General features: G+C 36.7%; 1 protein-coding gene and 1 long non-coding RNA gene across 4 annotated transcripts in view; one reads left to right on the top strand and one right to left on the bottom strand.

The window, feature by feature from the left end:
• Positions 1 to 240, bottom strand: part of LOC145254920 (uncharacterized) — a 79,309-nt gene extending 79,069 nt beyond the window's left edge. Inside the window, exon 1 of the long non-coding RNA XR_013863841.1 lies at positions 1 to 240. This exon is cut by the window's left edge and continues 83 nt beyond it. This is a non-coding gene — a long non-coding RNA (uncharacterized LOC145254920).
• The window catches only part of LOC145254919 (uncharacterized), a 57,005-nt gene that overhangs the window by 5,607 nt on the left and 23,898 nt on the right, over positions 1 to 27,500 (top strand). The window contains exon 1 of one of the 3 annotated variants that reach the window (XM_080113887.1): positions 13,701 to 13,803. The exons of the other annotated variants lie outside the window; for them this stretch is intronic. The gene's annotated coding sequence lies outside the window, so the exon portion shown is untranslated. Of the gene's footprint in view, positions 1 to 13,700; positions 13,804 to 27,500 lie in introns of those variants that run through there. 3 annotated transcript variants of the gene reach the window in all.

Raw genomic sequence — 27,500 nt, 5'->3', positions numbered from 1 at the left:
GTGGCAACAATCTCCCCAGATTTCCAGTGCTATCCGGCTCTTTCGATAATCACTGTACATGATTTTGGTGCTATCGCAACAGCCATTACCGTTGATTTATCTCTGACAACGACCATTGGTACTATTCGAACTCTTCCAGTGGAGGTCTGGTCAGGGCTTTGCTTTCTCAGTCTTTCCATCTTACTAGACCCGTCACAATCATTTATGTGGTATCAGCCAAGACGCGCGCGTGTGTGTGTGTGTGTGTGTGTGTGTGTGTGTGTGTGCGTGCGCGCGCACGAGCACGCGCAGGATTGCCAATTTAGCAGGTTTCCCGCTAGATCTGGAGAGTTCGTTTGGAATCTAGCGGGTAAATTTTGGATCTAGCGGCTAGAAGTTTTTTTTTATCTAAAATCTGGAGATTTCGTTTGGAAGAATTCAAACCGCAAACATTAATTATTTTATAAGATATACACAGCTAACAGCTGCCAGGTCAAGACAAGGCTAAAAAAAACTTCAGTGTTTTAATATTCAACTGTAAATTTTGCCAAGTGTCTTTGGCCTTCGGGCTGGGATCAAAGTGTAGTATTTTGTATTTTTTGATATAAATAAAAAATGTTTTTAAAATTGGGCTTAAGTAGGCACCCCCCTCCCACGACACACACATAAATACAAATTTAAAGGGGTAACCATGATAAAAGAGGCTGGCCGAGAGAAAAATCATTTAAAATTTACAACAGAGACGAGATGGATCAACCAACCTCGCCATCCCCCCCCCTTCTTTTGGAGTTGGCCTTGTGCCTAAGTTTTTTGTTCATTTTTCCCAATTGTATTTTTTTTTTATGTGAATAAAAAAATTTAATATCTCAAAGTGTAGTATCTGTTCCGACAGATACTGCAAGCAAAGACCATATGTGGGGGCCGGGGCGACCCCACATATAAGACCTTGGTCAATGTAGGAGCAACCCTTCATACCAATTGTCACTATCCAGCTCCCCTACTCCCCGGGGAGTTGGTCCCCATTTCCTCTTCACTCCTTACATTAAAAATCGGCCTTGTGCCTAATTTGCTCGGTGGAGGGGGGGGGGCTAAATAAATACCTAGGATCAAAGTGTAATATCTGTTCTGCAGATGCTGCACTTAAGGTGATTTGTCTCAGTCAATGGAGGGGAAACCCTCTATACTGGGACAATTTACTATTTTTGCACCCAACCAGAGTGCCCCTTTTTTAGGGGAGCTGGTTTAACCCCACTTTAAAAAACGGCCTTGTGCCTAATTTGCTTTGGTGGGGAAGCAAATAAATACAAATTAAACTGGGAGGGTCAATGATAAAAATCTGGAAATAGGATCCCTAACTTACGGTCTTGTGACCCTGTTCTGTTTGTTTCATTTTTTATCGCCTAGAAAAAAAAATGTTAATTCAGGTGTATATCATTTTTTAACTAGCATTTTTTATTCTTTATTTTTAGCAAAATTATTTTTTTTAATAGAATTTTAAAAGTTAAATTAGGTTTGTTTTACTATACACATAGATTCGAAAAAGTTGTTTAAAAACAAACATAACAAATAAATGTTATCAAAGGCAAGATAAGTTACTTTTCTACTTATATGGACAAGTTTTAGTAATTTATTAATACTGTGCTAATAATAAAGTAATTTATTAATACTGTACTAATAATAAAGTAATTTATTAATACTGTACTAATAATAAAGTAATTCATTAATACTGTACTAATAATAAAGTAATTTATTAATACTGTAATTAACTTGTGCTAATCATTTGGGGGGAAAAAAAGAAAACAAAAAAATCGTTCATGAATTACATTGTTTGCTTGTTTCTTAATATTTGAATTATTAAATATAAATAACATTAATGTGATAAATAATTTAAATAACATTAATTAAGGGTAGGTATATTGAAGCGATTTACTCCCTAATATCACCAGCTAATTATGTCTCCTTTTTCAATCATAATACAGCGAATTAATCGACTTATTATTTTGTTGTCTGATTTTTGCAATTTCTTAAAAAAAAATGTTTATTTTTCAAATATGAATTTGTTTTCGGGGGGGGGGGGGGGTTGTGGATTTGATCCTTGTGCATTATAATTGGATATAAAAATGCATTTTAAGTAAAAAAAAAAATCAGTATTGTCTAATTGCCTGTCGAAATTAATAAAAATAAATTCAACAATTCTGAAAAATGATCAAGTAGAACATTACAAGAAAAAGAAAAAAAATCTGTCGACAAATGCAGTTTTATGTTTCAATACCGACTGATTTATTTCCCTTTTGTTTCACTTAACTTTCGCTATTTCAAAGTAGAAAATTATGCATCGATAATAACGATTTTTTTGTTTGTTTTAGTAAAAAAAAAATGCTCAAATAGATCTAAAACTTTTAGATCTTTTTTTTTTTTAAGCATTTCTTTAGTTTTTTGTCATTTTTATTAATTTCGACATGACATGTAATTAGGTAATAATGTTTTTACTTTTAATAATATTTTTGAGGAATTTAGGAAAACTCGTCTCAGGAAAACTCGTACCCGGAAAACTCGTACCCGGAAAACTGTTCCCCTTTTACTAGGTCGGAAAACTGGTCCCTTATTGAATAAATATCGATTGAAAACACATTTTATGACCGTTCTTGAAGAAGATATTGTCTTTGAAAGAGAATACACATCCCATAATACTTAAAAAAAAAAATATTTTTACTTGTTTACTGTTGTTTTAAAAAAAATTAATTAATTTTTCTAAGTTTTCGCTTTCTACCTAGCTTTGAAAGTTTTTGGTCTTTCAACTTATTTTAAAGAGTTTATTGAGTTAAGAAAAAAAAAAAAAAGTAATGTCGAGTGTTAACTATGAACAAAAAATGTCCGACATAAGAGGATCACGCTTTAGGAGGATAATTGCTCAAAAATAAAAAATGGAAGAAAATATTAAGGTAGATATAGTTTTAAAACGAGCCCCCCCCCCAAAAAAAAAAAAAGAAAAAGAAAAGAAATTTGTATATTTTTAGGTAATAATGCACATCCCATAATATTTTTAAAAATATTTTTACATGTTTATTGTTTTAAAAAAAATTAAATTGATTTTTCTAAGTTTTCGTTTTCTATCTAGCTTTGTAAGTTTTTGTGATTAAACTTATTTTAAAGAGTTTATTTGGTTAAAAAGAAATAATATCGACATTATTTAGTAAATAATTTTTAACAAAAAAAAATGTCCGAAAATTAAAGAAAATACTGAGGTAGATGTATTTTTAAAACGAGCCTCCCCCACCTCCAAAAGAAAATAAATTTGTATATTTTTAAGTACTGCACGAGTGCCCTTGAAATGGCTTTTAAACGATACCCTACCCTCTCCATGATAAGAATGGCTTTCGAAATAATAACGTTATTATTTCAGCGCGGTACCAAAATTACATAAGACCGTGTTTTCTTTTTTGTTGTTTTGTAATAACACAAGAATTATTTAAACTGAATTAATTCTTCTAAATAAAATAATTGCTTTCTTTGATAATACGAATTTTCTTTCTTTTATTTTTGTTTCGTAATGACACAAAAAGTGTTAAAACTAGAGTATTTTTTAAAATAAATATTTGGTTTCGTTTTTCGTATCTTGGCTCCGTGATCAAGTTTATTTTTTTAAGCAAAAGTTAAAAATAATTTTTAAAAATATTATAAGGTGTATAGTCTCTTTTAAAAACACTATCTCCTTCAAGAACGGTAATAAAATGTGTTTTCAATCGATATTTATTTAATAAGGGACCAGTTTTCCTACCTAGCAAAAAGGGGGGATTTTTCCGGGTACGAGTTTTCCGCGTACGAGTTTTCCGGAGACGAGCTTTCCCGGGGCGAGTTTTCAGGGCACCATTTTTGAGTTTGAGGTATTCAAGTATAATGCACACGCATCGTTGATTTGTTTTGTTGTTATTTTTATTATGCAAATATTTATTTGAATTGTATTTTGCCGACAATTTCTTCGGTGATATTGTGATCTTAAATTTGTAATTTAATTTGTTATAAAAATTGTGATTTCATAATTTGTTTCTTACACTAGCAAAACTTCCCACGAACCTGTTCGAACATGTTTTTCTTCACATATACACACCCACATGTACGCACGCACATACGCACACACACACGCACGCATATACACATCCCCATACACACACACCCACATTCATGCGCATACACACACACACACGTTAACGTGCACACACACATACACACACACACACACACACACACACACACACACACACACACACAAACACACACACGAGCTGTGACGTCACTTTCTTTAAAGTGAAAGCTAGACATGCGCAGTCAGAACACTAACTCCAGCATAAAAGTCAACAAAACGTGTCAACTTCCCTTTTTCGTCTGGACCAGCGTTTGACCTGTTGACCGTGCGCCTTAACGTCATTTTTCCTGCTACTGTAATGTGGGATAAGCGCACGTACACTTTATACGCTTTCTCTCTCCATGAACTGGATTGACTTTCTCACTCTATCTCCCCTTCGTTTTGGTCCATCAACACAGACATGTGCATGACTGAGCTTAACCCTCTCTTTCTACAGGCTGGCTTGCCACTTTGCATTTCTCTATTGCATTCCCCTTTCCTTCCACGCGCGTAGTCGTCAACGACCGAATGAACACGTGTTACACCCAAGACTTTCATTTCTCAACAGAAAATAAACGACATGTTTATTTTATTCCAGCATTTGAGTTCTTTGTTTCCTTCATTCAATTCGTTTCATTATTTTTTCTTGTAGCGAGTTAGGGTATTTATATCCTGGTCCGCAACATGAAATGGTGACCCCTTTATTTAAAATGAAATGAATGAGAGTGAACGAAACACGCGGTGTAAGTTAAACCCTTCCACACAAATTCACCGCATGCACGAAAAATAATTTTTCTCTAACAAACAAACAAACTTGTCGACCACGAGGAGGAACAATTTCAAACCGCGCACACGAAATTGAAATATAAAAATTTCAAAACAAGATGGAACTTCAATAGCCGTCTTCTACAACGAAACCATGGCATTAAACATTCGACAACCTGACCAAAACCGAGACGAGGAATTAGCAGAATTATAGTTGGCGGTTGAAAAGCTTTCGAAGCAGCTAGCCGACGCACTTCAAACTCGTCAACGTTACCCTAGAAACAACAATGACATGCAGCGAAATTACAAGCGAAGAAGTTTAAACAGGAACCGATCCACGTCACGAGATAAACAAGATGTGTGTTTCTACGACAGGAGATTCGGCGTCGACGCGAGAAGATGCACTACACCCTGCGCGTTCAAAAAACCAGCACAGGGAAACGAACCTTCCAGCCAGTAACGACGATGACTGTAGCTGGAGCACACAAAAAAGGTTGTCTATTTTATATCCGAGACAAAATCCACAGATATAACTCTTTAATAGACACCGGAGTGGAAATCAGTGTCATACCGACACCGCATGGCCACCCAACAGGGACCCAATCTTTCAACTTACAAGCCGCCAACGGTACAAAAATACCCACTTTTGGTGAAAAAAAACCCCTTGGAATGCGGAGGAATTTTTTATGGAATTTCACCATAGCCAGTGTGACCACTCCAATTTTGGGGGCGGACTTTTTAGCCCATTTCAACCTGTCTGTCGACATGACTCATCAGACAACAAAACAAAGATTTCAGTGAGAGGAAACACCTCAAAATTTTTAACCACCGGAATCAGCACTGCCTTACCAGAAGATTTATACGTCCACCGGTTACTCCAAAAATTTCCTCAACTTTCCCAGCCATTTAAAAACACGCAGTCCATCAAACACAGCGCTAAGCATTATATTAAGACAACAGGACCGCCTGTCTATTCAACCCCCAGATGCTTGAAACCGTATAAATACAAATTGGCTAAAAATCCGAGTTTCAAAACCTACTCCACATGGGAATAATACGGCCCTCGAAAAGTGCTTGGTCATCACCACTCCACATGGTACAGAAAGCTAACAACACCACATGGCGACTGTGCGGAGATTTTAGACGCTTAAACGCAAAAACTGTTCCAGATAGATAGATATCCTATTCCCCATATCCATGACGCCACAATTTTCTCCAAACTGGACCTCGTTAAGGCATATTTTCAAATTCCAGTCGCGGAAGAAGACATTCATAAAACTGCACTGACCACACCATTTGGCCTTTACGAGTTCCTAAGGATGCCTTTCGGGCTGAGAAACGCCTGTCAAACTTTCCAGCGTTTGATTGACGAAGTTTTCAGAGGTATGCCGTTCATATTCGCTTATGTGGACGATGTTTTAATCGCCAGCAGAAACCTTGAAGAACACCGGCTACACCTGGAACAAACCTTTGAAAGACTGTCACATTTTGGTCTTGAACTAACACTGATAAATGTGTTTTTGGCCACCAGGAAGTTCAATTTCTCGGTCATTTAATTGACAAGGATGGAATCTCCCCTTTCCTGAAAAAGTAAGTGCTATTTCAAATTTCCCTCTACCGACATCTGTCAGACAAATACACCGTTTTGTAGGCATAATTAACTATTACCGACATTTTTTGCCTAACTGTTCCACGTTACTCGCACCTTTAATGGACTTGTTAAAAAAACGAACCAAAAACCAACAGTTAGTTTTGGAAGAGCCTGCACTACAGACCTTCGAACAATCGAAAACTGCTTTGGCAAACTTCACCAAACTTACATATATCCAAGATAGCGATACAACGGAACTTACGCTTATGACAGACGCATCGGAAATAGCAGTAGGAGCTGTCATTCACCAAATTTCTGACAACAAAATGACCCCTATTTCATTCTTCTCTGCCAAGTTAAACAAAGCGCAGACTAAATATAGCACTTTCTCGAGAGAGTTACTTGCAATTTACCTTGCAATTAAGCACTTTAAACATCTCCTCGAGGGCAGAAAATTTTCCATTTATATGGATCATAAACCTCTAACATTTGCTCTGCACACACATGTCGACAAATATGGTCCACGAGAAATTCGACACCTGGACTTTATAGCCCAATATTCTACTGATATACGGTACGTAAAAGGAGAAGAAAACGTTGTAGCTGACGCTTTATCTCGTGCAACAATTGTTTCTGTAAATTCCACTCCACTAAGTATGGAATTAATAGTACAAGAGCAATTAACCGATACCACGCTCCCAGCCATAATGGACAAAACTTCACTGAAGCTGAAAGAAATGCCGATACCATTCGGAACAACAAATTTCTATTGCGATGTTTCACAAAAACACCCTCGCCCTTATATTTCACCCAACCTCAGACGACAAGTTTTCCAGCACTTTCACAATTTGTCCCACCCAGGAAAACGTGCCACCGTGAAATTAATAGCGGAACGTTTTGTTTGGCCAAATATGAATACGGACATCCGTAGTTGGACCAAAACTTGTATTCCTTGCCAAAAAAACAAAGTTCACAGGCACACAAAATCACCTTGAGGAACTTTTAGTGTACCAGACGCTAGGTTTACTCATGTTCATATCGACTTGGTTGGACCCTTGCCCACTTCAAGAGGACATACCCACATCCTTACTATAGTCGATAGATTCAGCAGATGGCCGACAGCAATACCAGTGAAAGACATATCAGCCGCAACAATAGCCAGAGCGATTTTACAAAATTGGATAGCGATTTTCGGAGTGCCCTCCGTAATCACAATGGGCAGGGGCTCACAGTTCCAATCAACACTTTTCGCTGAATTCAACCATTTGTTGGAAACAAAGCACATTAAGACTACTGCCTATCATCCTTGCGCAAACGGTATGGTGGAACGATTGCATAGACAATTAGAAGCATCTTTGGCTATGAGCGAAAACAAATCGGACTGGTCAGACAACTTGCCACTCATTCTTCTAACAATTCACAACACTGTGAAGGAAGATTTGCAGAGCACACCTGCAGAATTAGTTTTCGGATTAACACTGATTTTACCAAGACAATTCTGCGAAAACAATACAGACATTTCCCCAACGACAACTTTTGTGACGGACTTAAAACACAAAATGTCACAATTAAAATTTACTCAAACCAAAAAGCCAGACACAAACATTTTCATTCCAAGCGATATTTACACATGTAAATACGTTTTTATCAGGAACGACACAGTAAATAAAACACTATGTCCAAATTATTCCGGTCCTTATTTAGTTCTCGACAGGAGTAAAAAGTATTTTACGATATTAAAAAGAGAAAAAAAAGACACTATAGCAATAGACAGATTTAAACCTGCATTCATAGACGAACAATTACACGTTTCTCCTACTCCAATACAAGAACATACACACTCAGAAACGGACAAAGAAATTACAAAAAACAACACACCACAAACAACAACAAAAACTGGTCGAAAAGTTCATTGGCCAAAACATTTCAAACAATATATAACTTATTAAAAAAAAAATTTTTTTTAAATATACATAAAAAACAAAAACGAAATACATTTCTCTTGTATATATATATTTTATTTTTCTCCCCAGGAGGGGGAGTCTTGTTCGAACATGTTTTTCTTCACATATACACACCCACACATATGCACACACATATGCACGCACACACATGCATATACACATCCTCATACACACACTCACATTCATGAGCATACATACACACACGCTAACGTGCACACACACACACACACACACACACACGAGCTGGGACGTCCTTCCTTTAAAGTGAAAGCTAGACATGCGCAGTCAGAACACTAACTCCAGTATAAAAGTCAACAAAATCTGTCAACTTCCCTTTTTCGTCTGGACCAGCGTTCGACCTGTTGAGTCGACGAACCGACGGCGCGCCCTAAGGTCATTTTTCCTGCTACTGTAATGTGGGATAAGTGCACGTACACTTTATACACTTTCTCTCTTCATGAACTAGATTGACTTTCTCACTCTATCTCCCCTTCGTTTTGGTCCATCAACATAGACATGTGCGCGACTCTCTACTGAGCTTAACCCTCTCTTTCTACAGGCTGGCTTGCCACTTCCCGTTTCTCTATTGCATTCCCTTTTCCTTCCACGCGCGTAGTCGTCAACGGCCGAATGAACACGTGTACACCCAAGACTTACATTTCTCAACATAAAATAAACAAAATGTTTATTTTATTCCAGCATTTGAGTTCTTTGCTTCCTTCATTCAATTCGTTTCATTATTTTTTCTTGTAGCGAGTTAGGGTATTTATATCCTGGTCCGCAACAAACCTTAACTCCAAATAGCAACACATTAATATTTGTGAAAAAGTAATATTTCTTGCAAAAGTCAGACACATTAATATTCGCAAAATGATAAATAAAACAGACAAATTCATATGTGCACATACTTCATATTTTATCCTGTTACTTTTGCGAAAAAAGTAATTCATAAAATCTGACAATCTTTTTGGGAGCTAATTAAAAAATTGAATTTTTTTTTATCTAAATGCTGTAAATTAGAATTTACAATTTATTATTCGACAAGGAATATAATTTGAAATTTATAATTTATTGAATCTGTGTGTGTGTGTGTGTGTGTGTGTGTGTGTGTGTGTGTGTGTGTGTGTGTGTGTTAGGGAGTTTCCGTTCTATCTCCACTTGGATATTCCAACCACTCAATCAATTAAGATAAAAATGAAATGTAAAAATCTTCAGACGTACCTCTCCATCGTACAGTAAATTGTTACTCTATGCCAGACTGGGATAGCTTCCGTACATTTATATCAGATCTACCTCTGCATTCCATGTTTAAAAAGGATGTGTCCTCTATAGTATCAGACCTGACAGAATGGTTAATTGTAGGTATTGACCGTTTCATACCCTCGAAAAAGTTCCAGCGAAAACCTAACAGCCAGCCGTGGTTCTCTCCAGAATATGCTGCTGCCATTGTGCACAGAAATCACTTTTTCCATTGTTTCAAACGTAATAGATGTACTGAGACTAAAGCTGCTTTCAGAACTGCAAGCAACCATTGTAAGAAAGTAATAAAGAATGCAAGAGAGTTGTATGCTCAGTCGGTCAAGTCCAATGTAGCTGAGCAGCGGCTTGGTTCCCACTAGCTTTGGCAAATAGCAAACAGAATCCTGAACAGAAACGGGTGCTCTATCCCAACTATCATCAATGGACCTGAGGTAATCTTGTCAGCATCAGACAAAGCCAAACTCTTTGCCAAGAACTTGACAGTTAATTCTACCCTTTGCGACAATGTCCGCCAACCCCCAATATTTCCTCCTGTATCAGAAAACACGCTATGTGATATAAAAATATCAGTATGTGATGTTGCCAAGCTATTCAAAAACCTTGATTCGAGTAACGCAACCGGCCCTGACAGTATTCAAATTACAGTTCTCAAAAAACTTAAACCAGAACTAGCACTCATACATACAAAACTGTTTAAAAGTTGTCTTAAGGAGAATTGCTTCCCATCACCCTGGAAAATCTCATCAGTTTGCCCTGTATTTAAGAATCCCTCTCAGTACAGGCCAATAAGTCTCCTGTGCGTCATGAGTAAGTTGCAGGAATCTGTGTTAAATAGCCATCTCAGCAAAAACAACCTTCTTAGTAACACACAATACGGTTTCCATTCCGCTAGATCTACAGCAGATGTGCTTACAGTTATATCTCATAGGATTAGCAAATCTCTCGACGGAGGCAACCTTTCTAGGGCAATTGCTCCTGACATATCAAAAGCCTTTGATAGGGTATGGCATAAAGGTTTATTTCACAAGATCTCCAGCTATGGTATAGTTGGAAATGTCTTCTCAATTATCAAATCATTTCTCTCTGATAGATTCATAATAGTAGTTGATGGGCAGAAATCAGAAGCTCACAGTATTAATGCTGGAGTCTCTCAGGGTTCCATCCTGGGCCCAACTTTCTTCCTGATTTACATTAATGATCTTCCAAATCACATCCTTACATCATTCGTAGACATTTATGCTGATGACACTACCATCTATGGTAGCACATCTAAGACCGTAAACGACCAAGTTCTCTCCGATTCTCTCTCCTCTGATCTTGAGCATATGGTACAATGGAGAAAGGAGTGGCTGGTTACTTTTAATGCATCTAAAACCAAGCTTCTATCTTTACATCATCAACGTTCTGATTCCCATCTGGCATCAATTAAAATGAATAGCTCTCGTCTTAGGGAGGCCTCATGTTTTGACAAGCTTCTGGGCTTGACCTTTACTCTTGATCTGAAATGAAACACGTACATCAAAGCCGCTGGAAATATGGTGGGATCCTTCTATTGATCCAGTAGATATCTCACTGCTGATGCAATTCTCTATCTATATAAGAGCCAACTTTGTCCAAGGATGGAGCACTGTTGCCACATCTGAGCAGGAGCTGCTAGAAAGGACTTATCCTTGATAGAGTTCAAAATAGACCATAGCCTCATAGGAGATGTCCTTTTCTCTTCCCTGCAACCTCTTTCTCACAGAAGAGATGTAGCAAGTTTGTCTTTGCTTTATCGTTATTTTCATGGCAAGTGCTCGACTGAGCTCCAATCTATGCCCCCCCTGCCAAACTTTCACAAGAAACACTTGTCTAGCTAAAAACACTATCAATAATTCCCCAAACTCTTTATCTGTGCCTAAATCTAAACGTAGATTCCATGAACAAAGCTTCTTTCTTAGAACTGCACGCCTGTGGTACTGTCTTCTGCTTTCCTGCTTTTGGGCTGACTACAATATGGTTGTCTTCAAGTCCAATGTAAACAAGTTCTTGATAAGCCGTTCCCCTTAAGTTAACAAATTTACTGAATTTTCATTACTGACAATTACTATATTGTCCAATTGACTACTGTACACTCTTTAACCCTTATGCTCGAGTGGCTCCTGGCCTTGATAAGTGGTGATTTCTATGTAAAAAAAAAATGTGTGGTATTTATGCAGAATACTGATTGCACTGAAATAATAACGTTATTATTTATTACTTAGAAACCTATTCTTAACGTGGGAGGATGGGCTTTTTTTGTTAACTATTCTGAACTTTTACCTAACAATTTAATAAACAAAAGATACCATAAAAATTGAATTTAACTTTAAATTCATGTCTAAAAAAGCACGCTCCGTACTCTGCATAACGACTATACAAAGTTAAAATCTAGTGTTTCTTTTTTTGTTTCGTTTGGGGGGGGGGGTCTTTTTTTGTTAATCTAACAGGGTTTCAAAATCTCGATTACGAAAAGTAAAAGATTTTGCGATTTTCTGGAGATTTTATGTCCCAAATCTAGCGGGTTTTAAAAATCTCAGTTGCCAACACTGGTGTGTGTTTTGAAAAGGTGGTTTACGAGTTTCATTTTTCTTTTTTGGCTTACGTGATGTTTTTCTGTTCATTATTATTATTATTTTACTCATTAGGAGTAATAACTAGGGCTATGACAACAGCATATTCTTTTCATTGTTTTGACTCTCGAGTATATGTTAGACACAATTAATCAACGGAAAACCACGGCACATCACTCTACATAAAAACATATAAGACATCAATGGATATATAGCTGAGAATCAAAACAAAGAAAAGAATATGCTGTTCTCATAGCCTTAGTAATAACACAAGCCATCATCAAATATTTCTCTTTAAGAACAACTTGTGATGTTATCTGGAGTTTAAGTGACAACAAGTCTCTTGAGATTTCCATTATTATTATTATTATTATTATTATTATTATTATTATTATTATTATGAATATATTTTTAATTTGAAAAATCTTATTAAACATAAAAATCAAACTTTTAGGCATGCACAAAAAATAAACTTTGAACACTGAACATTTTTCGATCACCGTTTATCAAGGCATCAAAGACACTCGATGATCAGGGTTAATGAATCTCTCTCATGTATATAATATTTATCAATCCGTGAAATATGGAATAAAATTTATTTTTCTTTGATCTATGGATTTTCAAAGATAATCGCTTTTCATCAGAAGATAAAATGAGTAAAACATGTATTGCTGGTTTGCATGAATTTGAAAATATAAAAAAATATGTATAAAAAATGAACTTATTTTCAAAAATCCATGCATCAACGAAAAATGATTGTTAATTCCTTTTTTTTTTTTTTAATATTTGATGAATTAATAAAAATTGTAATTTACTCAATTTTTATTCTTATTGTTTCTTGTCATTGCTCTCTCTAGTGTGTTGAGATTTCTCGTATCTTGATGGTTCTAAGATAACGATGTAATCTAATATATAAAAGGCTATATGTCTGTCTGTCTCCATATTTTCAAACTCTATCTCCTCCGATACTAAAATTCGCAGAACGGCACTAGGGGCCCTCAAATGACTGGATTTTTTACGGACCGTTATTTTCCGGGTGTTTTGCCCATTAAAACTTTTTTAAAGAGTGAAAAATTGGTCAAAATTGAAAAAATCGTTACACATTTTGTACATTCATCTTAGTTTATTCATAATTTTTAATCAGTTCATATGAGTGTCACGTCGGTACAGTGGTAACGTCACCAGCTTTGAATGCTACAGTTTTGCTTTTAGTTCGATTCTAACTGATGGCACCTGAATACTTTTTTTTTTTACTTTTGAAATCACAACTCTATAATAATATATATGAAATCTGGAAAAATTCAAATATTCATTTTTACGCCCGGGTAAACCCCCCCACACACACACACACCGCTAATATTATATACGAGGGAGGGGGTTGTAGCAAGAAGACCGTCTTAAAAGACAAGATGGCCATGGCCGGTGGGCAAAAATAATTTAATCTGCTGACGTCATCACGGGTAGTCCATTAGTTTCTTCTTGACACCGGTAAACACCGGTAGTGACTCGTGGATATCTCCATTCAGCAAAGTAAGTTTTAACGTGCTCCCCCCTGTATTTAACACGATGTAACTATAATTTAATTCAATATTATCATCCTAAGTTTTTTACCATTCAAAAGAAGAAGCTTCAAATAAATTGCTAATATTAAAAAAAAATTTTTTTACAGCATACAAAACTAATGAAAATGCGAGACAACATCGACTCTTTTGAAGAGACGATTTTTTTAAGCTGTTGACACATGTTTTAAAAATTTAGCAAAAATTAATTTTCCTGAAATTTTCAATATTTAAAAATAAATTATGCCAGCTGATAACATTTTTAAACTTTTTTTTAAAGCTAGAAAGATAACATTTTAAAATACTTATATATATATATATATATATGAAACTTAAAAGTAAAAAAAAAACAAAAAAAACGCGCGTTCATTTCGGGTTTGTATTACTGTACACATAGATTCGAAAAAGTTGTCAAAAAACAAATATATGACAAATAAATGTTATCAAAGGCAAGATAAGTTACTTTTCTACCAAACTAGATATATTTTTCGTGTTTTTATTCAATGTAACATGTTTATTCAGCTCGAAAAACAAGGTGTTATAAATAAAAAAACTAGAAAAAATATATGTCAAGCTTCAAGCTATGTCACGGTAATATATATTGAGCGAGTTTTTAACAGTATTTTAACCAGTTTTTTATTTATAACACCTTTTCCCAAACTTACCGTGTTAAAGAGGGAGTCAGACGCCATCTTGAATTTTCCGGGTTTGTATTACTGTACACATAGATTCGAAAAAGTTGTCAAAAAACAAATATATAACAAATAAATGTTATCAAAGGCAAGATAAGTTACTTTTCTACCTAACTGGATATATTTTTTGTGTTTTTATTCAATGTAACATATTTATTCAGCTCGAAAAACATACAGTGTTTACCGATGTATTGGAAAATTTAAAATGGCGGCCGACTCTCTCTTTAACACGGTAAGTTCGGAAAAAGGTGTAATAAATAATAAACTAGACAAAATACTCTTAGAAATTTGCTCAATATAAGTTACCGTGACATAACTTGATATATATTCGGTGGTTTTTTAATAGTATTTTGTCTAGTTTATTATTTATAACATCTTTTCCCGAACTTACCGTGTTAAAGAGAGAGTCGGCCGCCATTTTAAATTTTCCAATACATCGGTAAACACTGTATGCTTTTTGGGCTGAATAAACATGTTAAATTGAATAAAAACACGAAAATTATATCCAGTTTGGTAGAAAAGTAATTTATCTTGCCTTTGATAACATTTATTTGTTATATATTTGTTTTTTGACAACTTTTTCGAATCTATGTGTACAATAATACAAACCCTTTGAATCTATGTTTACACTAGTAATACAAACCCACATATTTTAACAAACTGAAAATATGGATATAAAAAAATGATTTTGCATGTTATTTTTGTTATGTGGTGAACTGGTGACATAATCTTAAATAAGAAACATGATTTTTTCTTTAGGTTAATTATTTTTTTACAGTGCAATATTTCATGAATTTATTAAAAATATTGTTTTTGATTTTGAAAAAATATTGTGGTTCATTTGCATTTAAAAATATTGTGGTTCATTTTGATTAAAAAATATTCATTTTGATTTAAAAAAAAATATTGTTCACTTTGATTAAAAAATATTCCTTTTGATTAAAAAAAATTCATTTTGATTTAAAAAATATTGTTCATTTGATTAAAAAAATAGTTTAATTTTAATATTTCAAATGTTTTGCTTGTGTTCTGCTTCAAATATTCATAAATCTTACATGCATAATTTTCATTTAATTATATTAAATAAACTTCAAGTTTACTACAAATCAAATCGTGTTCCTTCACTTTTTAAAAATGTAATTTATAAGTAATTAAAGAACGCATTCTAATCTTTAAAATCTATAATACAACGAAATATTCAATTGCTTATAATACTTAAACAAACAACTTGTGTTTTATTATTTTTTTATTATTTTTTTATTATTAATATTAGATGAGTTTCAGTATAAATCATCGTGTTCTTTCTCTATTTCAATCCAATTTTGAAGTTTTGTAACGCTGTCTGTAAAAATTACTGTTCATTATTGACAGTCTAAGAGTTCCACATATCTTGCTTGTTGGGACCTCGGCGATGACGTCATTTTTTCAGCTGGCCGGCCATCTTTATAACGAAGGCCACGGTTGTAGTCTTATGAATCCAAATAATCCAAATAATCAATCCTAATTTCAAAAATTCAGTAACATGTTCATGTGTGTTTCAATAAGGGACAAGCGATAACAGTGCTACTACATCACATATTTTCATTGGATGATAGAATGGGAAATTTGGATGCAGAAATTGATTCTATGGCAGAGAACCACCAAATACAGAATGCACCTCTCCAGTCTAACACTCCTCTTTCTCATCCTCTCTGCATGCTCTCGAAAACTTCATCCCCAGAATTCAGTTCCTATTCCTCCTCACTACTACCCCAACCCCACTCGGATGAATGCTGGAGGAGATCTTCAGAAGATACTGATGTGCAGAATCTTCAACACTTTACTGGAATTCATCAAAATCCTCAGTATTTAGTTAAAAACTATTAGTTTTGAACTTTTATTTTAAAAAAAAATGTTTTTAGTTTAAACAATAACCTGCTCTGGAGAGTCCATGTAACCCTTTCTTCCAAGACAACCAAACGACCTTAAACTTAGATGTGATGAACCATACCTAACTATATAAGAACAGAGATATTTGTATTGATGGCCTTCTTTCAGTCGCAAAAATTATGTATTCGTTTTGTTCTCTTTCAATGATGCTATTACATTTTTTAACACAGCCATCTACATAGGAGGTCGGATATATTTTCACTCTCATGCTAGCATCTACCCTCACAGCCACCCATTTCATGGGGAATGTTCATAATAGGTTAGTATCATCCCTTCTTCATCCTATACTATAGTCATTTAGACTAGCTGCATATCTACACTGCCTGTAACAAAAGTGGCAGACACATATATTTTCCATAGGATTTATGAGGCTGCAAACACTTCTCAGAAACATATTGACATTAATAGACAAAATTATAAACGTATCTCTGTACAGACAAATTTATAAATTCCTACTTTATTCATCAGCATGATGATTATGATGATGATCATCATCATCACCTGTTCCATTGTCTGTATGATGGTTGGATGTTTTAAAGATGACTTAGCAATCGGTTTCTCCATTCTTTTTTCAATTTTCTATCTTCTCAAGTGTATTACTGTAACATTTTCATGACAAACATTAAATGAAAAACCAGTTCACACACAGTCTTTTCACATAAATGCATACTTGCTGCACTTGTGGTGTAACAGAGAGCATATGAGCGCATATATCCGCAGCAGCCGAAAGATAGATGGCTAGCAAATACAGCAGCAGCAGCAGCAGCAGCAGCAGCAGCCATTTGAGTGTGTGTGCAAATTAGCAAGTGTATGTAGGCTTCATCAGAAGAAAAAGAAAAAAAAGGAGAGAAAAATGTACCATGTGGCAAGGAGCAGAAAGAAAAACACTACCGAATGAGATGGCCATGTGATCCCGTGGTGACAGCAAGAGACTTTTAAGCTAGTGTTGAGATTGCAGGGTTTTGTGAATTTCCTGGCAAACGAAATGAACACTAAAGCAGGCATTGTTTGGAAAGTAATGGTAATAAATGCCTTTTGCAAAAACAGAAAAAATAGCTGAGTTGGATTTATTTTTTTGTTTTCAACGGTACCAGATGACATCACCATCTGAGAGAGGTTTGAACTGTAACGAACACGGTTCGAGCATAACTGCTACGTTACAGTGGGATTTTGCCAGTGAGCGATAGTTCAGTATATCCCCCCTCCTCCCCAATTTAGCCTTAAAAGTCCCCAAGGGACATCAAATCCTGGTGAAAATGAACAAACGGTGCAGTTTTAGGTTTTAACATATTAACAAATTTTAGTTCTGCAACATGCAAAAAAAGAAATGACTAAGTCCATCATTTGCCCCCACCCCACCCCATTTAGCCCCCAACCCCCAAGGCCTTAACATATTTAAATTTGAGTTTATCACCATGCAAAAATGCTAAATAGACATACACAGACAAATTTTGGACAAATATTGGTAAAATAGTCCCAAAAATGAGGTGTTTTTATTAGCCCTAAAAGAGCCCCTGGGGCACACCAAAGAGTTATCGCTAATTACAGACAAACAAAATTTTATAGAAATCAGTTAGTTACAACTTTTCAGAAAGTTTTATAAAAATTCAAGGCATCAATTTTTTTAATAAGCACAAAACTGTCAATTTTAGCCATTTTAACCTGAAAGGCATCCCTGGGGGTGGGGTGGGGGGGGGGGCAACCAGAGTTTTCCCGGAAAATCCGTTCTGTTACTTTTTTTACTCATATCATGTTTAATGTTTGTGCAGAATTTTTAAAAAATTCCAAGGTGTAGTTATTGAGAAACGGACGAACCGACAAGGGTGAATTTACAGGTTCACCCTCCTTTTGTTGAGGGACCAAAAAAAAAAAATTATATCTTTTATTCATACAAAGAAAACATATCAGGTATTCAATCCCGGATCTAGACAAGTAATGGTGGATTTCATTGGGACAATTGGGCCTTAGTTTCCCCCTTACTAATTCTGCTACATGTACTCTTAACCTACCTCTCTTTCTATTTATCTGTCTACCCACCTCTCTATCACTCGCTATTTATCTATCCCTTTTCATTTCTCATTCATTCATTTGTTTCTTACTCTCTTTATTTCTCACCCCCCTCTCTGTCATATATATATATATATATATATATATATATATATATATATATATATATATATATATGCACTGTATTAACAAAACCAAGACTTCAAAAAAGAAATTGGTAGCAACATTCTCTTAAAGGAAATGGAGCAAGCGAAAACATTTACCCTGGATGCATCCTTTGTCAAGAGCTTATTTAAATAAGCTCTTGACAAAGAATGCGTTCTTTAAGGGAAATTTCTTTAACTCATGTTCTATTGTTAAAGTGTCTTTCATTCAAGAAGTCTGGTTATGTGAAAATTTTCAAACACCATAATGCTTGAAATTGTTCAACCGGTCGTGAAACAATTACAATGAAATACACCTTTTGTTGCTACAAATTCCTTTTTTGATACAAACAGTGACAGCGCATTTAAAATCGAAGAAGAAAACATAACAACAAATTTTGAAACCGGTTTCCTTTCTCTCTCTTCTAAAAAAAAAAAAAAAAAAAATAACAAAAAAAAAGAAGAGAAAATACTGAAGAATTTTGTTTTAAAAAAACACCGGAAAACAAAACCAAAAAAACAAACCAAAAAAAAAGTTTTTGTTTACGAATAGTTTGTTTTTCTTTACGTGCTCATCAAACACGGGCAGATAACATTTTACCTTCCATTTTCTTAACCGGAGAGACCAGCTACTACATCCTTCAATGCAACAAACTCAAACTATATATATAAATATATATATTTATATATATGAAAAGAAAAAAATACTGAAGAACTTTGTTCAAAAAATAGTTAGTTATTTATTTTTTAACGGCCAACTACACTGTACACACACACACACACACACACACACACACACACACTTATTTTCCTTCGTTTTTCTATCTCTCATTCGTGTCTCTTTGAAGAAGTTTTTTTTTTTTTTCACTTTTCGAGTTTTGATTTTTTGGTCTGTTCATTTTACTTATTAATCTAATGTCTACCACCTTGCCTGCTTATGCGGGTGACGTCCGAGTTTGGTTCGCTCAGCTCGAGTCATATTTTTCAGCAAACGACGTTAAAGAGCATCGGCATTAAGTACATTTCCTGCGTTGTTGACACCAGTGGTCAAAGACTTGATCACTGACACCCCTCCTAACTCCACATACGACTCGATAAAACGGGAGGTCCTGCTCCGGACATCAGTGTTAGCAGAAAAACGCTTCCAAACGTTAGTCCACGACGAGCTCTTGGGAGACCGTTTGTCTAGTTAGCTATTCCAGCAAATGAGAGAGTTAGCTGAAGACGTCTCCGCTGACAGTGCCCTTATAAAACAGCTTTTCTTTTCGAGGCTGCCGGCACAGGTGAAAGCCATTTTAGCTCCTATATTGGAAAAAAACTCTGTCAAGATTGTAGCGGCATCGGCAGATAAAGTTATGGACTTTACCAAGGGTCCTACCACCGCAGCTATCCCCTAGACTTTGGCTGAAGTCTCTACGCTCTCAGCTAAAGTTAGGGACACAAGTCAAGAAGCCACTTTCTTGGCTATACTTGATGTTCTCGAGCGGTTTACCAGAGAGGTGAGGAAGCTGAGTGTGGCCAGATCACAATCACCCAGACGCCGTTACAAGAGCTGTTTACCATCCCTAAATCACCGCCGTCACTCTAGGAAGCCAGGACTATGCTTTTATCATAGTCGTTTTGGCAAGGACGAATGGCGCTGTACAATGCCCTGTTCGTATTTGAACAAGGGAAACGATCGTCTGGAGAATTGAGCACGGCACATTCTCCACAGACCTCCCACAACCGTGCCTATCTTATCGCTGACTCCTTATCGCAAGTGCATTGCTTGGTTGATACAGGAGCAGCTTGCAGTATTTGGCCACTGAAACTCCTCACCGAGAAGTCGCCAGTTTCACCCATCACACTGCAAGCGATAAATCACTTGGCTATTCCCACGTACGGTCAAATTTCTCATTCCCTTGACTTGTAATTATGTAGAGACTTTACGTGGGTTTTTACGATAGCTGTTTTGCCCTATTCCATTATAGGCGCGGACTTTCTGCATCACTTGAACCTATTAGTTGACATACGCAGACAACAGCTGATAGATGCTAATACGGAACTTTCCGTCACGGGTTCAAAATCGAACTTCACATCTATTGGCCCTGTATTTTTCATCGCTTCTGCCGATGATCCATATCATACATTATTAAACTCCTACCCGGAGTTAACTAACTTGAATTTTGTTGTGAGTTAACCACCTCACTCAACAGCTCACCATATTGAGACCACAGGTGCTTCTGTATTCTCACGACCTTGACGCCTTCCTGCTGACAAACTAAAAGCAGCGAAGGCAGAGTCAACCATATGCTGCAACTGGGAATTATATGCCCCTCGTCCAGTCCATGGGCTTCCCCTTTGCATATGGTCCTGAAATATTCCGGAGATTGGCGTTCGACTGGGGACTACCGACGATTGAATGCCACTACGGTACCCGATCGTTACCCAATCCCACACATACAGGACTTCGCTTCTTCACTGCATGGTTGTAAGACCTTCTCCAAACTAGATTTGGTTAAGGCATACAATCAGATTCCAGTGAATCCAGCCGACATCCCGAAAACTGCTGTAACAAGTTTGGAGCATTTGAATTTTTAACTATGCCTTTTGGTTTGAGAAATGCAGCTAGTACCTTTCAACGCTTCATGGACGAGGTAGTGCATGATTTAGACTTTGTCTATAACTACATAGACGACATTCTAGTGGCAAGTGCCTCACCTGAGAAACATATCACTCACCTCTGCCTACTGTTTGAATGGTTTCAACAGTACCAGGTTAGAATTAACCCTGGTAAATGTGTTTTTGGTGCTTCAGAGTTAGTTTTTCTGGGTCACATCATCATCCCAGAGGATATATCTCCCTTACCTGAAAAGGTTAAGGCTCTACAAGACCTTAAACCACCCACTTCACTTCGCCAACTAAGGCACTTCCTCGGCCTGCTAAATTACTGTATGCGCTTCATCCCACACTGCGGATCACTTGTCTCCTCTTTCTGACTTGTTACGTAACAGGAAGAAGAAAAATGAGCAGATTTCGCTGAATGATATTCAGCTGAAAACCTTTAAAGAAGTGAAGGAGAAACTAGCAACACACACATTACTTGCACATCCTGTGCCTGATGCCCAGTTTTCACTGGTTGTGGATGCATCAGGCACAGCTGTAGGTGCAGTGTTGCAACAACAGCACCAACAACAACTACAACATCTCGCATATTTTTCGAGGCAGCTGAAACCGGCAGAACAACGTTACAGCACGTTTGGCCGCGAACTCCTGGCTATGTACCTCACAGTGAAACACTTTCAGCATTCACTCGAGGGCCGACAATTTGTGATCTATACTGATTACCGTCTGCTTACATTTGCACTGTGTGCTAAGCCGGACAGATATTCACCTCGCGAAACTCATCACTTGGATTTTGTTTCGCAATTTACCAGCGATATCCGACATATCTCTGGGGGACAGAACACTGCGGCAGACACTTTATCCCATCTCCCTATTAATTCTCTGTCCTCACCTTTGGATATCGATTTACAACAAATGGCCTTAGACCAACAAAGTTTGGACACGTTGGATCTGTTCTCACCTGAATTCGCAACTAGCAAATTTGCATATCTGCCCGTGCCTACTTCGTACACGCAGATCATATGTGACACTTCAACAGATTCACCTAGACCGTTTGTTCCCATGACTCATTGTAGAGCTGTCTTTGACATACTACACAATCTGGCACACCCCGGATGCAAAGCCACAGTGAAGCTGATTACAGCTAGATTTTTCTGGCTTAATATGAGGCGTGACATCACTGCTTGGACACGTTCCTGCATTTCCTGTCAGAAGTCAAAGGTGCACAACCATATCCGTGCACCCCTGGGAACATTCAGCACCCCAGAGGCTAAGTTCAGCCATGTTCACATCGATCTGGTTGGACCATGGCCAGTGATCCAGGGATTTACTTATTTCCTGACCTGCATAGACCGTTTCACATGGTGGCCTGAAGCTATTCCCCTTAAGGACATTTCGGCTGAATCTGTAGCGCGAGCCCTTATATCGGGCTGGATATCACACTATGAAGTCCCCACAACAATTACCACAGACCGTGGAGCACAGTTCGAATCCCACCTTTTCCAGGAACTTTCCAGGATTTTAGGGATCAAACGTATTCGAACAACAAGCTATCACCCAGCTTCGAACGGGGATGATAGAACGTTTCCATCAACAATTAAAAGCTGCCTTACGCGCTTACCCTGACCAACAGCGATGGAGCAAATACATACCTGTTGTCCTTCTTAGCTGTTATGCAGCTATCAAAGAGGACCTGGGATATTCTCCAGCCGAACTTGTCTATGGAGTACCTCTATCACTGCCAGGTCAGATGCTGATCCCGATAGAACTAGGATTGTCAGATCCAGCTGTATTTATAAACAGACTGCAAGCTTACTTTAGCCTTGTGTTCTGTATTTTTCTAAAGATTGCTACCTTTTTATTTTCCTTCATCGGCTTTTCGCCTAAGCAGGGGGTGATGTAGCAGTTAACAAACTATTTACTATAAGCGGATCAATGCCCGGTACCAAAGTGATTCGGTCACACTGACCAATCGGTTGGCAGGGCGCATTGATTTGAGCTGTCCCCTTAATGACTATTTTTAGCCCTTTGGGATCTCAGCTACGATCGCCAGAGAGACGCCAGCAAGCGACCTATACAGACCTCTCTCACTCACTCCTCCCACTGCTACTTGTTGACGACTGCAGTCTGATGGCAGACGACACCTTCAAACAGACATTTACACTTTCTTTCTTTCTCTTCAGTCTGAGATACAATCTCGCCTTTTCTAAATAAACCCTTTATTATTGTTTTGTTAAAAGCAATGTCGTTTGACCTTGTGTTTATTTAAGTAAATATTAGGAGAGAAATGCACATTTCCCTCCTATACCGTCACACGTGTTCTGTTATCTTCAAGACGTTGACTGGGCCCATAACCAATGAAGAGGAATAATCAAACGGTTAGACAAGTGTATATACCTCGTTTCTTTCTAGACTGTTAGATATTGATATTTTACCGTCATTAGATACTTTACCTTTCACCTGACTATCCATTCACGTGAAATCACCTTTTTCTTCACCATATTCCCTCTGCTTCACTTTTTGTTATCAAGTAAGATCTTTGACTTACTTGCAGTTTCATCAAATACTTTTGTATGCAAAATCTGATCCCGCATTTTGCTAATTCCTACTCTCGGATGAGAAGGAAAGTATTTCTTCAAAACTCTGCGGATTAAGGACTATCCACTTATTAAGTGTATCCTTTTTAGATTAAATATGTTTTTAACTTTTTTTTTTTTTTTTTTACTCAGTGGTCACCACTTATCAAGGCCCGGAAGCCACTCAGGGATAAGGGTTATTGCAAGTACATTACGTTAGTGTGGAGATTTGATGAAATGTTTACTTAAGGGGGCGGTTCATTCGGAATTTGTTAACGTTGGACTTGAACACATCCAAGTTGTAGTCAGGTGGGAAGCAGGCAGACGGAACAGAGTTCCACAGGCGTGCAATTCTAAGAAAGAAGCTTTGTTCATGGAATCCACGTTTTGATTTAGGCACAGATAAAGAGTGGGGGAAATTTTTCAAAGTGTGTTTTAACATGTTTTATTAACTATTTGCTCTTATATATATACTAGCGGGGGTACCTGGCGTTGCCCGGGTGTTTGGAGGTGTGTGTGTCGGGGGTGAGGGTTAAAATAAAAAAAAACGAGGATTGAACTCGAACCTTTGAGGCAAAGTCGGAAATTAAAGTGTGAAAAGAAACGTATGACATTAACCATTGGGTCACCGCGACATACTAACATAAACACGTTTGAATTTATTTAATTATTTAGAATTGGCAGGTGCCCGTTTTAATGAGGTCCACTTTGACTGTGGGGTAGTATTTATTTACTGCGGGAACGCTTTTTTTATTTTGATTTTCCCAAGATGTTGGGGGGAAACCAGCTCCCCATAAAAAGGGGATTGTCCAAATTGAATAAGCAATTGTCTGATATAAGGAAAATTTCCACATTGATCAAATTTATATAGTTTATTGTCGTCAAAATTTACATTTTTCAATCAAAAATTTGAAAAATAAAAAAAAGATTAAACAACAAACTTAGGCACAAGGCCCTATAAGAAATTGGGGAGGGGAAGGGTGCAGGGTCTTTGTGACTAACGCTATTACAATTGATTTGGAACCATAACTTTTAAACATTTTTAATTTGTTCCGGTTATTTCCCATTCAAATATAATTTCAATAAAAACAAATAAAATATAATAACAGACTTCAAAGTCTTTGGAAAGAAATTGCAAAAGAATGGATACTCACAGAATCTTTGAGAAAAAATTGAAACACGATCGACTTTTTAGTTTAGGATTTTAGTATATTTTTCAGCCTTGTCTTTTAAAACTTTGTTTGGATACTGCGCAACTGAAGATTGACATTTTTTATTATTATTAAACTCTAAGCTGCTACACCTATTTCAGAATGTAATGGACTTAACCAGGCAATGAATACAGTTACATTTAACACGTCGTGGGAAGCGATTTGAGTTGTTACAACCCCAAAAATGATGACGTGTACTTATATAACATACTGTTGCTAGTATAGTTTTTTTATAATTATATAACTCTGTTTGCTTTGATTATTACTGGTCAAAAAGCCGACAACACTGGCGACAAGGGATTCAAAATTACATTGCCATAGTTACTATATGGCGATGATGATCTTTTACTTGAAAAAACAACTTCAATAAACTGAAATATAAAAATGAAATATTTAAAAAAAAAAATGAAATATTAAAAAAAAAATGAAATATTAAAAAAAAAAAAAATGAAATATTAAAAAAAAAAAAAAAATGAAAAGTTTAAGATTCAAAATAGAAATAAAATTAAACAGGAAAACATTAATAAAACTACATAAATGTTATCAACCTCCATAGTTTACCAAAATTCAATTACAGCTAAAGAAAATCCAACCTAAAACAAATATTTTAAAGGCATGGATGATATAACTTTCCAAGAAAAATACACCGACCATAAATATTTTTTAATAACTTTGATTATTAAAAAATACTCACTTTGTATACACATATAGTTTTATCACCGCACAAGCAGAAAGGTCATGGATATAAAATCAACAATAAGTCCTTTGATATGACATGGACGCGTTCGAAATGAATGTTTCTGTTTAGAGCACAAATGAACCATAATATTTGACTTTTGCATTTTAAACTTTAATTCAAGCAATAAATAATTTTATAAAATCAACAGTAAGTTCTCTACAGTGCAATGTAGACTACAATGTATTGAGGACATAGTCACTGCGAGGAGGCATGTGAAGCTTCCTACTGGTGCAATCTAGTGGATCTCCAACTAGAGCAGATAATCAATCGATTTGATTGAAAAATGAGTTCATCGATTTTAATGACAATAAAAATACAGAGTGGAACGATAAAATTGTCGCCCTAAAGAAAGCAACACTACAGCTTTCTTTTAAAACTTTTACTGAAAAAAATCAATTCAGGTAACTTGATTATGTAGTAGAGCTGACATCTAATTAATCTAGCTGCCTTCAGCCTCAAATGCCGGTGGGAGCTCAGCGAATACTCAATGGATGTCTGTGATCAGGCTGGCTTTGGTGTTGTGGGAGGTCATGTTGGTGATGTTCTCGATGCATGACCAAATGAAGCAGTCCAGCAAGTTCAGGTCGAGGGAGGTGGGAGGCCAGTGAAAGAAGGGTACAAAGTCATAGCATTCCTTCTGAAGTCAAGCCTGGATTTCTTTGGATTTATGGCACGGCACCGAGTCCTGCTGCCACACCCAGGGTTTGCCAGCAGCCACCTGATTGCACTAGGGGATCACTACATTCACTAGAAAGGTACACTTTGATGTTGACATTCAAGCCGATTTTGAAGATGTGAGGTGGCATGATGTGGCTCTCACTTGAAATCACACGAAAGACCATAACCGTGGTTGGAAACTTTGTTTTCATCACTCTGGGCATGTCCCTCCTGTCATTCGTGGCAATCCAGCGATGCATTTTGAGAGTGCTGGCAATGGTCCTGTTGTCATTCCTTAGATCGAAAGAGAGCATGAGTTGTAGAGCGGCGCATCTCCAATTTCCCTTGTTGAAAATTGTATTACTTTCAGACATGATAGGAGGCTCTTATCGCTCTTAGGATTTGTAGACAACTGGTCAACTAGTAGATGGTCTGAAACAAAAAATAGAATCATGTTGTCTTTTTTAAGACGACAATTTTATTGTTCCATCCTGTATGGCAGTGTGAAACATTCGTTGATCATCATTTAATCCTTGGCAACGTCAGGTCACCTGGCTAGTTTAAAATAAGGGCCAAATATTTATTTACTAGCAGGACTCGTTAACCGGCATTGCTTGGTGGAAGCATGCCCCTCTCCTCTCATAGAAAAATTGAAGTATGGTTGTTGTTGGTGGTGTTGGTGGTGTTGGTGGTGTTGGTGGTGATGGCGTTTTTGTTGTTATTGTCCAACACCCAACCTCCTCATGTTGAGAACTGCTTTCGGAATAGACATCCCCCCCAAAAAAAGCACAAAAAATTAAACACAGAAATGTATCATAGAGCGTGAATTCGTTCACAAACAGGACTTTCCAGTTTGACAGAAAATAATTTTTGAAACCGACGAGTTCATCCTGTTTTGACTTGATCTTCTGTAGCATTACACACACACACACGCACGCGCACACACACACACACACACACACACACACACACACACACACACACACACACACACACACACACAGAGTTCCTTTATATATGTGTGAGAGTTTGTTCCCTATGGACTCCTAAAGAGTTGGTCCGATTTTAAAAATTTTCACACAAATGTACATTATGTGTTCTTAGATAGGT

This window comes from Euprymna scolopes, chromosome 30 (genome assembly GCF_053919585.1).
Source record: "Euprymna scolopes isolate OS-2025 chromosome 30, ASM5391958v1, whole genome shotgun sequence".
Classification (NCBI taxonomy): domain Eukaryota; kingdom Metazoa; phylum Mollusca; class Cephalopoda; order Sepiida; family Sepiolidae; genus Euprymna; species Euprymna scolopes.
This window is presented reverse-complemented; position numbering and strand designations above follow the sequence as displayed.